The sequence below is a fragment of the Chiroxiphia lanceolata genome, chromosome 1 (assembly GCF_009829145.1).
Source record: "Chiroxiphia lanceolata isolate bChiLan1 chromosome 1, bChiLan1.pri, whole genome shotgun sequence".
NCBI classification, from domain to species: domain Eukaryota; kingdom Metazoa; phylum Chordata; class Aves; order Passeriformes; family Pipridae; genus Chiroxiphia; species Chiroxiphia lanceolata.
Window position 1 is genome coordinate 78,894,148 of NC_045637.1, and position 12,427 is coordinate 78,906,574.

General features: G+C 34.9%; 1 protein-coding gene across 1 annotated transcript in view; it reads right to left on the reverse strand.

Annotated features, from left to right (window-relative positions):
* The window catches only part of CDH18 (cadherin 18), a 484,233-nt gene extending 474,221 nt beyond the window's left edge, over positions 1-10,012 (reverse strand). The window contains 1 exon segment of the mRNA XM_032700859.1: positions 9,676-10,012. The gene's annotated coding sequence lies outside the window, so the exon portion shown is untranslated.
* Positions 10,013-12,427: the final 2,415 nt, after the last annotated feature.

Below are 12,427 nucleotides of genomic sequence, written 5' to 3' on the forward strand. Positions count from 1 at the left end.
GTTAGAGAGGCTGGAGAATTTGTTTGGTAAATATTTATCAACAGTGGAACAGATTTTCTCAGCCAGAAGAAAATAGTAATGACTAGTTCATCCCATAGTCTGCCCAGAAGGTTGATCATTATAAATTACTTTATTGACTGATGTCTCTACTCAGCGTCCTGTGCTTCAGTGAACTGAGCAATCAACACATGCTAAACGCAGGTGAGGGAGTCATTCACAGCAAAATATTACTGCTAAACAAGCATGCCATTTTATCACGATGCACAGTTTGTTTCCATTTCAGTTTTCCTGGTGGATAAATTTTATTTTTTTGAGTCCTGGAGCATTGGCAATTTTCACTTTTCAAACAGAAGCTTCTAGGTTGTCGTTATATGGACACGTTCTACAGTTGTAGTTATCTATATGCACTGGTTTGTGTGTGATCATATGTAAACCAACTGTAATTCCCAAGGAGGTTACATCTTTGCATGTCAGACACAATTCTCATTCTAGATAATGCATAGGAAAATCAGCTATTCACATACTTATGATGAAATATAAATCTCCCAGTATAATTCATTATGGATCATTGAGCCCATATATAGTTTGTTGAATCAAACTATGGGAATAGAGAACTTCATGTTGTAGAGGTAACTGTAGAGGCAAAAGTCACATTAAATATATTTGTGTTGTCATTGTAGTAGTAGAAATAGATTTGCTCTTTGCCTTGAATGCTCTCAGTTTAAAAGTTTAAATTAAGGCACCTAGAAATCTGAGTTTAATTGTATTTTTTTTCACAGTACATTAAGGACATTATTTTCTCAGTAATTCTGGAATTGTCCTTGAATCATGCATTCTGTAATTGGCAAAATCACCAATATTCAAAGGAAATTTAATGCAAGTTTTTGGTTTTACTCTTAAGTAATTTTTAATGTGAGTTACTGACTTGAGAAACCAATGCTGCATGATGAAAGACAAGCATAGCTATCCCTACATGATTCCAAAGTATCAAATTTAGACTTTGAGTGTTTTGCTGGTTGATTTAATCCACACTTATTGGTATGAAATAAATCTAGCATCTCTGATGACAGAGGCACATTAAAGATTGTTTCTCATCTTGAAAGTTTTAAGCTGTCGTAGAACATTTTCGACAGTGTTTCTGGGCTTTCTGAATTTTATGAATTATATCTACAAGAATTGTATTTACACCTATTCTCTAAAAGTATGATACCTCTAGGGCTATTTTCTTCCTGAGAAGAGAATGGGAGAAAGAGGGCAGAAATGTCCGTTAATACAAAATAATAACATGTAGATTTGTCAGAAAATATAACATGGATTGAAAAGTGGTGTTATATTTCTTTGGTCCTTGTCAAGATAAACAATCCTATATGTCTGGCCTGTGTTAAAGAATCGATTTCTTGTTTGAGAAAGAGTTGTAAACAGCAATAGAAATGTGGGCTTTCATTACATCTTGCTTTCCATTTATGGGGACATTTTTTTTTTGGTCAAAAACTTGTTCAGAATTGTTAATATACATTTTTTGGTATATAAAGTTGTGAATAATGCACAGTGTAAGGCACAAGGAGCAGCCCCTGTGTTCAGGATGATAAAAAGACACTGGAAATACTTCAGTGTCATACAAAATCACAAAATTAAATTACTACTGGCTTCATTACTTTAAAATATAATTAAATAAGAATAATTAAAAGCCATGGAAATTATTATGACAACATATCATCTGAAATATGCTACATTAGCCAAAATTTATATGCTGCTTTATGCCAGAACAGTTTTGTTGGCTCAGAAGAAATAATCATCCTGGTTCTTGGAACACTGGAAGCAAATCGTGTTTAGGATCTGATTTCAAGAGAATTAGACTGTTTATGAGAATTAGTGACTTACTGAAATAATTTAATCAATGACTTTGACTGTTCATGCTATTTTGGGGGTGGAGGGGAAATGAAATTTCCATCATATACTGTGTTTTATCTGAAATAAAACTACGAGCAGTGGATCAAGTGATTAGCTGATTAAGATGTCTAAAGGAAATTCTGTAGTGACTCAGTTGTGCATATATATGCATCTATAATGAAATAGAGGTTTAAAAGAATGTCACATAAAACAACAGCTGTATAGCTTATTTAGGTTCAAGATAGGACTACCAAGACAGAATTATTTGTTAAATATATTATAATTTTACATACTGCTGTTCTCTGATACCTCCATAACATGTGTCAATATTAAGACTGGAAAACTGGATATTAAGAAGATTTAAGCGAGTTTTATAAAGTTTTGGGGTGGATCCATTTCACTATCTCTAATATAAGAGCTGATTCTGAGTAAAAAAAAGTCCTACTAGAATCTTTCATGTCTTTCCATATTGATACACTGACAAAAAGCGTGAGTTACGTACCAAAACAAAGATAAAAATAAGGTGATTTAAATTCTATTTCTTAAGGTTTCCCTGTAAGATGTTTACTCATGATTTCATTTAAGAAGATAGTTTCAAATGCTGGTTCCCCACACAGTATATAGAAGGTATAGTCTGTTATAAATTAAATTACAAAAACATGAAGGATATGTTTCTATTATTTAATCTGGTTCTATAAAATGCACTGGTAGCAGGAATTGTCAGATGAGTTTTTTCTTATTTCCACTTGAAAGCTGCAACATTAATTTCAGAGCTGTCCCTTCACGTATATCAATAGAGTTATGCTGCATAGAACTAAGAGCTATCAATGGGTCTTAGGAATTCAGAAAGAGCAAAACACTACAATGTAATTTGAGTAGCTTTTAGAAGTTAGTGAAGTCTGTGTACCCTATGAAAAACAGATTTTTTGAATTAAAATTTATGGAATTCAAAGGAATATAATATATTCCTTTTTTTATTTTTCGTATACATAATTTCCATACGCTACAAAATACTCATACAGTCATTGTTAAGTATTCTGGGTCACAAAGAGCTGCTACTTTCTGATTACTGCACAGTATTAAGAACAAAACTATTGTTTCGCTATGTTAAACAAAAAATTTTATCATTGTAATTTTTACCAGTTAATGGTGTTCACCTTTAACATCTTGCCTAAAGATGAATTTGAGAGTGTTTTGATGTAGTTTGTTTGTTTGTTTGTTTGTTTTGGAGGTAAAGAAAAAAACTTCAGAGTCCCATATCCTAAATCAGTTACAAAAAGTTCTGAGGGAAAAAAGAGGAAGGTGTACAAATAATTAAGGTGTTACCATAGCTTTGTTACTGCTTAAGTACAGTAATTCTTGATGTTACAGATATGTGACAGAAGGACAATGAGTTACTTCTCACTATCATCTGCTCTGCGGAACTTTGTTCACTTATTTTATATTCCACAGACTAGCGCTAATAGTCACCGATCAGAGTAAGATTTGTCCATGTCTTTTTCCAGAGCCAAACAAAATCAGTATTTTGCAAAGCAACAGCGCTTTTGGCTCAGGTCTAAATATTTTGAAATTCAAGTAAACCCAAAATTTAAAGAGCTTTTCCCCAAAGTGTACTGTGTGTTTCAATGGCATTTCGTTGCATGTTGCACAGCAAAACCTTTCTGCTATCTTACAATATTAAAACAGATTATGGGAACAAAATACTTTCAATACCAGGGAAAATAGTATTTTGGTTTTAGGATCCTGGTATCTGATAATCTGCTGATCTGCATTTCTTGGTGAGACTCTGATAACTTGTACCCTCAAGCAGCTTCATGACTAAAAAAAACCTCTTTTATGGAACTCAGATAATATGTTTGGTTCTACATGGCTGTATTGTTAAAAGTTGCAAATTCACTGTAACAGTGAATACGCATCTGTGTGGAACGCAGACAGTAAAGGGTTAGCTTAAATATAGAATATATAGACATATATGCACACATATAATAGAATCATATCATAGAATGGGTTAGGTTGGAAGGGACCCTAAAGATCAGCTTGTTCCAACCCCCCTGCTATGGGCAGGGATGCCATAATATATACATATATATGTATGAATTTAGTTTTAATGCAGGGATTTTATGCAAATAAGAGGAAGCTGCAGGCTGCTGTTTCAATGCAATTCCATTTGCTAAGTTATGTAATTTTTTTTTCTGTAAAGAGAAGATTAAAGGAGCAAGAGATCTTGCTTTTCACTACATTCTGATGTGTATTTTAGACTATGTTGTTATTATTTGTCCTTAAAATGTTTTGACAATATGTTCATGAATTGCTATTACAAACTTGTCTACTTCTAAAATCTAGTTATATGAATTATTCCCCTCACGTATTATAGAAAACATGAAATAGGAAAAAAAAAGTTAAGTATTTCTTATTTATGACTGAAGAATTGTTTTTCACTCTTTAAACATTCATCAAAGATAAATTATTTATTCATGCTTAATAGAGCACCCCAGACTGTTGCAGGTTTCATTAGTTGAAGTTTGCGTGACTTCTGTTTACCATAATAATACTTTACATTTACACAACAGTTTTCATTCAAAAGTATTTCAAAGTGCTTTGCATAGTGTGTTTATATAAGGGATAAATTAACCAACCAGTAAATTAGAGTTACCTCTGGAGTGAAGCTCTGCAAAAACTTTGTGGCAAGAATCTTTTATGGGTTTAATTTTTACATTTTAAATAAAATTTCATTGATTTCAAGGTAGCAAAGAATACAATAGAATTAAACTGTGTTTTATAGAGGAGAAAAGAATCTTACTGCTAGGGCACTTAACTCCAACAAAGAAGCAGTCTCTGTTACTTGCTTCTGCCACACACCTCATGTCATCTTCCATCAATTTGGTCTGATTTGAGCCTTATATAACAACATAAGATCCTAGAATATCTTCAGTTGGAAGGGACCCACAAGAATCTGGAAGTCCAACTCCTGGCTCTTCACAGGACAGCCCCAAGAATCACACCGTGTGCCTGAGAGTATTGTCCAAGTCCTTCTCAAACTCTCTCAGAGCTGGAGCTGTGACCACTTTTCCGGGTAGCCTGTTCCAGTGTTTGGCCACTGTTTGGATGAAGAACTTTTTCCTAATATCCAACCTAAACCTCCCTGGACTCAACTTCATGCCATTTTCTCCTGTGTCCCTGGTCACGAGGTACTTGCCCCCCTCGCTTTGCCTCGTGAGGAAGCTGTAGACTACAATGAGGTCTCTCCTCAGTCTCCTCTTCTCCAGGCTGAACAGACCAAGTGACCTTAGCAGCTCCTCATAGAGCTTCTCTTCAAAGCCCTTCACCATCTTCGTTGTGCTCCTTTGGACACTGTCTAATAGCTTAACATCTTTCTTATATTTTGGTGTCCGAAACCGCACACAGCTTTCAAGGTGAGGCTGCACCAGTGCAGAGCAGAGCGGGACAATCACCTCTCTCAACTGGCTGGAGACGCTGTGCCTGATGGATTTCTAATAATAATAGCAGCTAAAGTTTAGTGACTTTTCACATGTACACAATTAATTACTTGAAATGCAAGCCAGTAACAGTTAACTTTATCCCCATTTTAGCAATGAAAAAACTCTCTTCCACTGACAGGAAACTAATTTGTATGACACTGAATTTACAATGTGCTAATAACGTACCTAATAAAGACCACCTTCTATGAGTTGAAACATCAGTTATGTATCTCAGAAATAATGATTTATTCCAGTTGTTGACAATTTCTATTACATTGCATGAACCTGAAACTGAAACTATTTTCCTGACTATGCAGAGCAGGAAACACAATGTCTTCAGATCTTGGTTGGAATTTCCACATACTGTTTAGCAGAAAAGAATTCTTCATTGATGTGTCATAAGATAGCTGCTATAAGCATGTGTAAAATTTGAGAGATTATTCAGATGTGTAGTAAAACCAGGGAAGAACATAAGTTTTTAGCTTGAAGCACTTAAAAACAAATTCCAATTTGGCCATATTACACTACTTTGTTTTGAATGTAGAGTATCACATAGAGTGTTAGTTTTTTTCTTCTTTTTCTTTTTTTTTCTTGAATGGAGTTGGTAATATTAGAATCTCTCCAAGCTAAACCATGTAAAGTAGCAAGTTCACCAGGGCAGGTAAAGTCATTTACCAACATGGGATTTTTTTCTTTCGAGGTTGGCAGGAATAATATAATTCTTTAAAACTGAAACAGGTGGACAATTAATTTGCTTGTCTTTTGACACTCATATTTCTCCTGGCCTCACCTCAGCATGCTACTGCAGTGTTTGCAACCACCTTGCTGTGCTTTGCAACAAATCTATTTCTTCTTCTTAGACTGGATCTGATTATTCTATAGTTCATTCCAAGGAATTCAACATGAAATAATAAAAGCTTCAGTTTGTACAAACAGTACTGATTTCAGGTACAGTGGTTCAATGAATTGAGTGGAACTACTAAAGGCATAATAGGCAGAACAAAGTATATTGGAATTTGCTCCACAGTAACTTCAGTGTAGCTGCTCACGGGTGAATATTTGCAGAGTTGAAACTACCTTTCTTACTTTGTGAAATAAAGTCATCCAAAAATGTTGGTGATATTCTCAGCCCTTCTGAAAGCAAGCTGTGCAAGTGAAGAGTATGTCAGTTCTATATAATCTAGGTTCTTATCGGTACAATATACCAGTACTCAACAGGATTAATTTTTTTATTTTTTTTTTTTTTTTCATGCTAGTTGCGCTGTTGGCCCCAGTTACTGGAATAAGCAAACATTAGCTTTTTGGATACAAGTTGTGCTTCATATTCAGTCTGATCAGGCTGTTAGCTTGATCTAGTAATCCCAGAGATTACTTCAAAATTGTTGCTGACTGTGTTCCCTGCTTCCTCTGCTTTATGGGACAAAGGTAACTTCAAAACATAACCATCTAACTGACAGTGAAAGATACATCATTTTTTAACTATGTGCAATAAAACCCCAAACCAAACAGAACCCCCTCCAACAAACAAACTAACAAATAAACAAATGAGATATTTTAAATTGCTCTGTATTATTAAAATGCTCTACACCCAGAATAAATTAAATCAAGCAGAACTTGTTTTTCTGCCAAGTCTAATAACTAGATATATCTTTTTATTGCAGTTTGCTGTGTGATATCATAGGAGGAAAGAGCCCCCTAATGGCTTCAGGTTAGCTAGGAAAATAAAAATAAATTTCACATTCTGTCAATTCAAGTTGGAAAGAAACGCAACATTAATTTCAAAAAGAACCAAATAATCTTTTTGAGAAAAAGGTAATACAAGTGAATCAGCTTAAAGTGTTGCAAAAAGTCCAGATTAACAACATTCAAGACTTGAAAGAAAATGCACAATTTGTAGTATGTAAACTCTTAAACCTTTCTTATTTGATTTTTTTATTCCATTTGTTTTCCTGAATTTGACAAAAGAAGATGTTTGCAATCTGTAATGTGGAAATGAATATCTTATAGCTAAGTTTTTGGGTTTGTGATTTGCTTTTGTGCTTAAAAAAAAAGGGTTCAAATTTAATATTGTCTTTTCAAACATAAACACTTTTTAGCTTTATTTGGAATTTCAAGGTTGACTACTAACAGATACTAATCTGGAGGGAACCACATTGCTGATTTTGAAATCACAGAATTACCATGATTTTATTTCCATTCAAAAAATTATAGGGTACATTTAAAGAGCACAGATGAACAAGGCTTTTCGGAAAGAAAAGAGAGAGATTAATAAGAGCTGTAAGAAAGATTTTGCGCTTACATAAAGGATTATTTTTTGCAAGTCAAACTGCACATGAAATATATTGAGGCAGGCCTTAAGCTGTGTAAGAATCCAGTGAATTAGGCATCCAATTATCTGAGCTTCTTATAAAATATTGTCCATATTTAGTAGCTCTAACTCTTGATATCCACGTCTTTGTCTTACTGTTAAAATTTTCAGTCAGGTAATTAAAATGTAAAGGGTTTCTCTCCATTTTTTTATGGTCAGATTCTGCACTCTGACTCCACAGTCACTGTATGCAGTCTTCACTTTTGGCAGTATTTTCTGGAGTAAAATACCGCTTAATGAAAGCTACGGTGGCAAAATGTGCCCCCAAAAGAATTACCTTCTACCTGGAAAGAATTTCAGAAGGAAACACTGAAATTGCTGACACGGATCAATTATGTATGTAAGAAATAACATAAACATTATTCATGAAGAAAATATAAAGAAATAAAAGAGCACAGATGCTATAGTTTAAGTATTCCTTTAGTTTTGGCTCATCAGTTTAGTTCTTGGTTTTGCCAGTGCTTATTCATATTGTACATTATAGAAGATGAAGCTTTCTCTTAAGCATTACTTATTTTTTTCATGTGACCACTTAGACACTCACTCAAATTATTGTTAGTTTTTAAAAAAATCTCTGTATGTCTAAGGTGCTCAACATTTCTAATGTCTTTCTTTTACAAAATTATAAATAATCATTTTGGTAACTCCATATTTAGGTTTTGAGAAGTCATTAAGCATTTGAGTATGGTGGTTTCTAGAAATTTATAAAAAAATTCATGGTAAAGGAAGAGAAGAAAGTGCTTTTCTATATTTGTGATGCTTTTGTCATTGGATAAACTGGATTACAGTTAGGTGCACAATCTAAGAGCAAGATCTTGCTACAGGCAGTTTCTTAGTTGAACAAAGCATTGGAATGTTGTACTCGGCTGGGTGCAAGTCTACCTACATGTTTACGTTAATAGACTGATGTCTCTACTTCACTTAGAGGGAGTAATCACAATAGCTGGTATATGAAAAACTCTTCAGCAGCAGAACGCACAAACTGATGAGGAAGGTGGTGCAGATTATCACATCTGTTAGGAATATGCTACCAGTGAAGTGACAATGCTGTCTTCCTAGCATTATGCTCCCATGGCCTGTAAATCCTGAGTTGATCAACTTCCTGACTTGCTTTGTAACCAAAAGTCAGGTTATTTCAGTTTTAGCCTATCACCTTCAAAGTCACAGCAATTCATCACAACCTATCACAGCAAAACCACTTACAGCATAGCAGAAGTAAATATGTAGAAAGTTTATACAGAGATAGGCAATTAGGAAACAGTAGTGTCAATGTCACATCAAAACAAGCAATCAGTCTGTGGGATGGCTGCATCAAATATGCAGCAAAGTGCAACAGAACATCTTAGGTTTCATGTCTCAGGTCATAAGCCTTGATCTTTGCTTTGCAGGCAGAATGCTAGCAATAACTACTATATATATATATATATATAAAGGCACTTTAATACCATATTATTTAAGACTGACCATATTTGCTCAGCTGTTGTAAGCTTGCAGTCAAAAGACATAATATTTCAAACTACTGACAAGCACTGAAAAATCCTTCAGGTAAATGTTCTCTCTAGCTGGCTTCAGAACACGTACACTAATGAATTAATTATATTTGAACTCTTGTGTGCCATTATTACTCCAGACTGCTTAGCACGTGTGGGACAAGTTACATTAAAACATCATCCAAGTAGTTAGAAATAATCTTTATGGTTGTTTCATCCCCATTTACTTGAAGGGTTAAGCATGATAAATGCAATGCAAAACCATGTCCTGTTGCTAATTTTCTTCCAGTGTACATAGTATTTGACACATATAATCTGTGACTGGAAGAAATGCAAGTGCAAAAATGCATTCTGTGAACAGATGCCAAAGCTTGTGTTTAACATGCAAGATATACAAGAATAATTCCTTTTTTTAGCTGCTCAGAAAAGCAAATTATAATTTCCTTACCTGGAAGATCAAACTCTGTATATCATCAGTATTATGTGAGCTAAGGGGAGAGGACGAATTTTTGTCTTCAGTAATAAGCCTTTCTTCAGAGATGCAGAACATGAGAGATATAATTGTAAGTAAAATGAACTATTCCAACGTCCAGTCTGTCATCAGTTGCACAGGCTTAGAGCTGGCATCCTCTTGCAAATGAAAAAAGGTAGCTCAGCAAGTTCTCTGCTGAAGGAGCTCAGTATCAGTGTTATCAGGCACCGGTAGTCACATACTGATGCTAGAGTGTGTACAGTCTCCCTCTATTGCGTGCTTTCTCTCGCTCGCACTCCCTCTCTCTCACCCTGACGTTTACTCAGCTCTGAATCTGAGCTCCTTCTGCTGCTGTATAATCAATCTAGCCTGTCTGAATCTAATAGGCCTCTATTTAACCAGCCAATCAATAGCACAGATTCCGCTGCTGCTCCCTGGGGTCTTTTCCAGGAGTGGTATAAACAATAAGAGTTTGGGCAGCAGTTTAAGCAAGTATTTTTCATTATTTTATCTCCCTTGAAGAAAAATTGTTTAGCAGAGCCCAGGTTCAAAGCTATCTTTCTCTGTGTGCTTTTTGTGGGAGTTATATAAACGTGCACATTGCAGTGCACTGACATTCTGAACACTTTTAAATTTTTACCCAATCTGCGTGTTTTAGAATGCATATTAAAAAAGAAAGAAAAGAAAATGAACATACACACACAAACATTTCCCCCATCCCCCAGTCCAGAAATGAACCTGCATGGCAAGCCTCAGGCTTTGTGCTCTGAAAAATCCAGTAGTGTGTTTTGTAACCTGGAATTGTTTATGGCAATTGTGGAAATTAGGCATAAACCAAGAATTAGGAGAACTGTGCTTCACAGACAGTGCTTCTAACCCATACCAGTTCGAACTCACTTTTTTCCTACACTATTTATGTTGCACCTTGTGTGATTTGAGGGGGAGGTTGTGGGTTTTGTTTCATTGCCTATGTGTTTCTTTGGTTGGTTTTTATGTTTGTTTGTGGTTTTTTGTTGTTTGGAAGGTTTTTTAAGAATTTATATAGGAACATCACAGATTCAGATTCAGGAATAACTGGAGGTACAATGTCTACTCAGCAGATTCACTTTTTTTTTCTGCCAAAACATTGGTCAGAATTAACTGATAGAAATAACTATTTGTAGTACACTACAAGCATACCTTATCTTGCACTGCAGCGTGCTCAAGATGTGCTTGCAGGTATGCAAGAAATAGACTGTTCTTTGGTAGGTAAAACCAAAATTTCAGGAAGGATATTTTGCAAAGTAAATATTTTTATTGCAACAAACCGGAATTCTTTTTAAATTTAATTTTATGTTTTAGGGACACTAGATCATCAGAACATTGATTTGAGACCTCTTCATTCTGGTTTCATTTGAAAATTATGAACTAACTTTCATGCTCAAGCAAACTGTGGGAAAGTACCTACCACACTCCTAAGTCCAGAGGGTAGTTACATCAGTCACAGATGCTTCCACATAGCAGCATATTGAAACTATTGTATTCTGTTCATAATTCAAAACAGCAACTGTAACTAAAGAACACCATGAGTCCAATGCATCTGTTTTTTTAGAGAACATACTGTCACATTCCTGGTGGGTGCCTCATATGATTACTGTAGAAATTCAACTGAATCCAGTAACAAAATGAGAGCTTTGATTTTCTACCTCTTCAGTGTTTAGACTTTCCATCAGTCAAAGGATCTCTCAATACACTACTGCACTAACACCTTGCATCTGAGATCCTTTCTTGAGAACTGGAACTTGCGGTCCAGCTCTTTATTCCATGGTTAAAATTGCTTCCTTAGAGAGTTAACAAATGTCAAAACTCTTACTGAAGTATGAGTTCTATAGTCTAACATCAGAGTCTGACATAAGTAGATGTACTAATAATTAATTAAGTTTCGTTGTGACAACCTGGTTGATTGGGATTTCTGCTTGACTCATGAGATTTCTTGTGTAATCTCTTAGGAGTGGTCAAAAGGGTTGTTCCTTTCCAGTCCCTTTTTCAAAAAATCCCCCATTAAACAGATTTACAGAGTCACATCAGATAGTTTATTCCTTACATAACCTACCTACTTACCCAGACTTCTTGGACAAACATAAGTTAGGCCTACTAAGTCATCAATTTCATGTTATTAGTATCTTGAAAATTCTATTCAAAGAATTAAAGGGGAAGACAGCAGGAAGAAAAAGACCAGCTATTGGTCTACAAACTATGGAGTTTGTAACATAAGAAAGAAATATATGGTGTTCATCAAAACTAAGGGGTATCTCCAAGCCTATTCAGAGATTTAGAGCTATCAGAAGAAAATTCTGTTTACTCTGAATGTTTACACAAGAGTATTTGTAAAGTCATGTGATGGCAGAAAATAACAATACATTTATACATTTGAATCTCTTTCAACACACATATAAAAATGTTACAGGAAACAACCAATAAAGTCACAGTATCTGCAGCAAGTTTAACTCATCTGTTCTTCATGGGAAATATCATAGTATCAACCATGAATCTCTGATTTCCCAATTGTATATGGAATACCTCATTAACACACTTAACAGATGTCTCAAGTGTCTTGAGTGGTCTGCATCAGCTAAGTGATGTTCATAGATAGAAAAAAGATTAACATGGGTAAATAAAAGTGAAGATGGATAGAATTATGTTCATACAATTGTATGAGTGTAGATCTGGTAGTGAAAGTGTGTAAGCC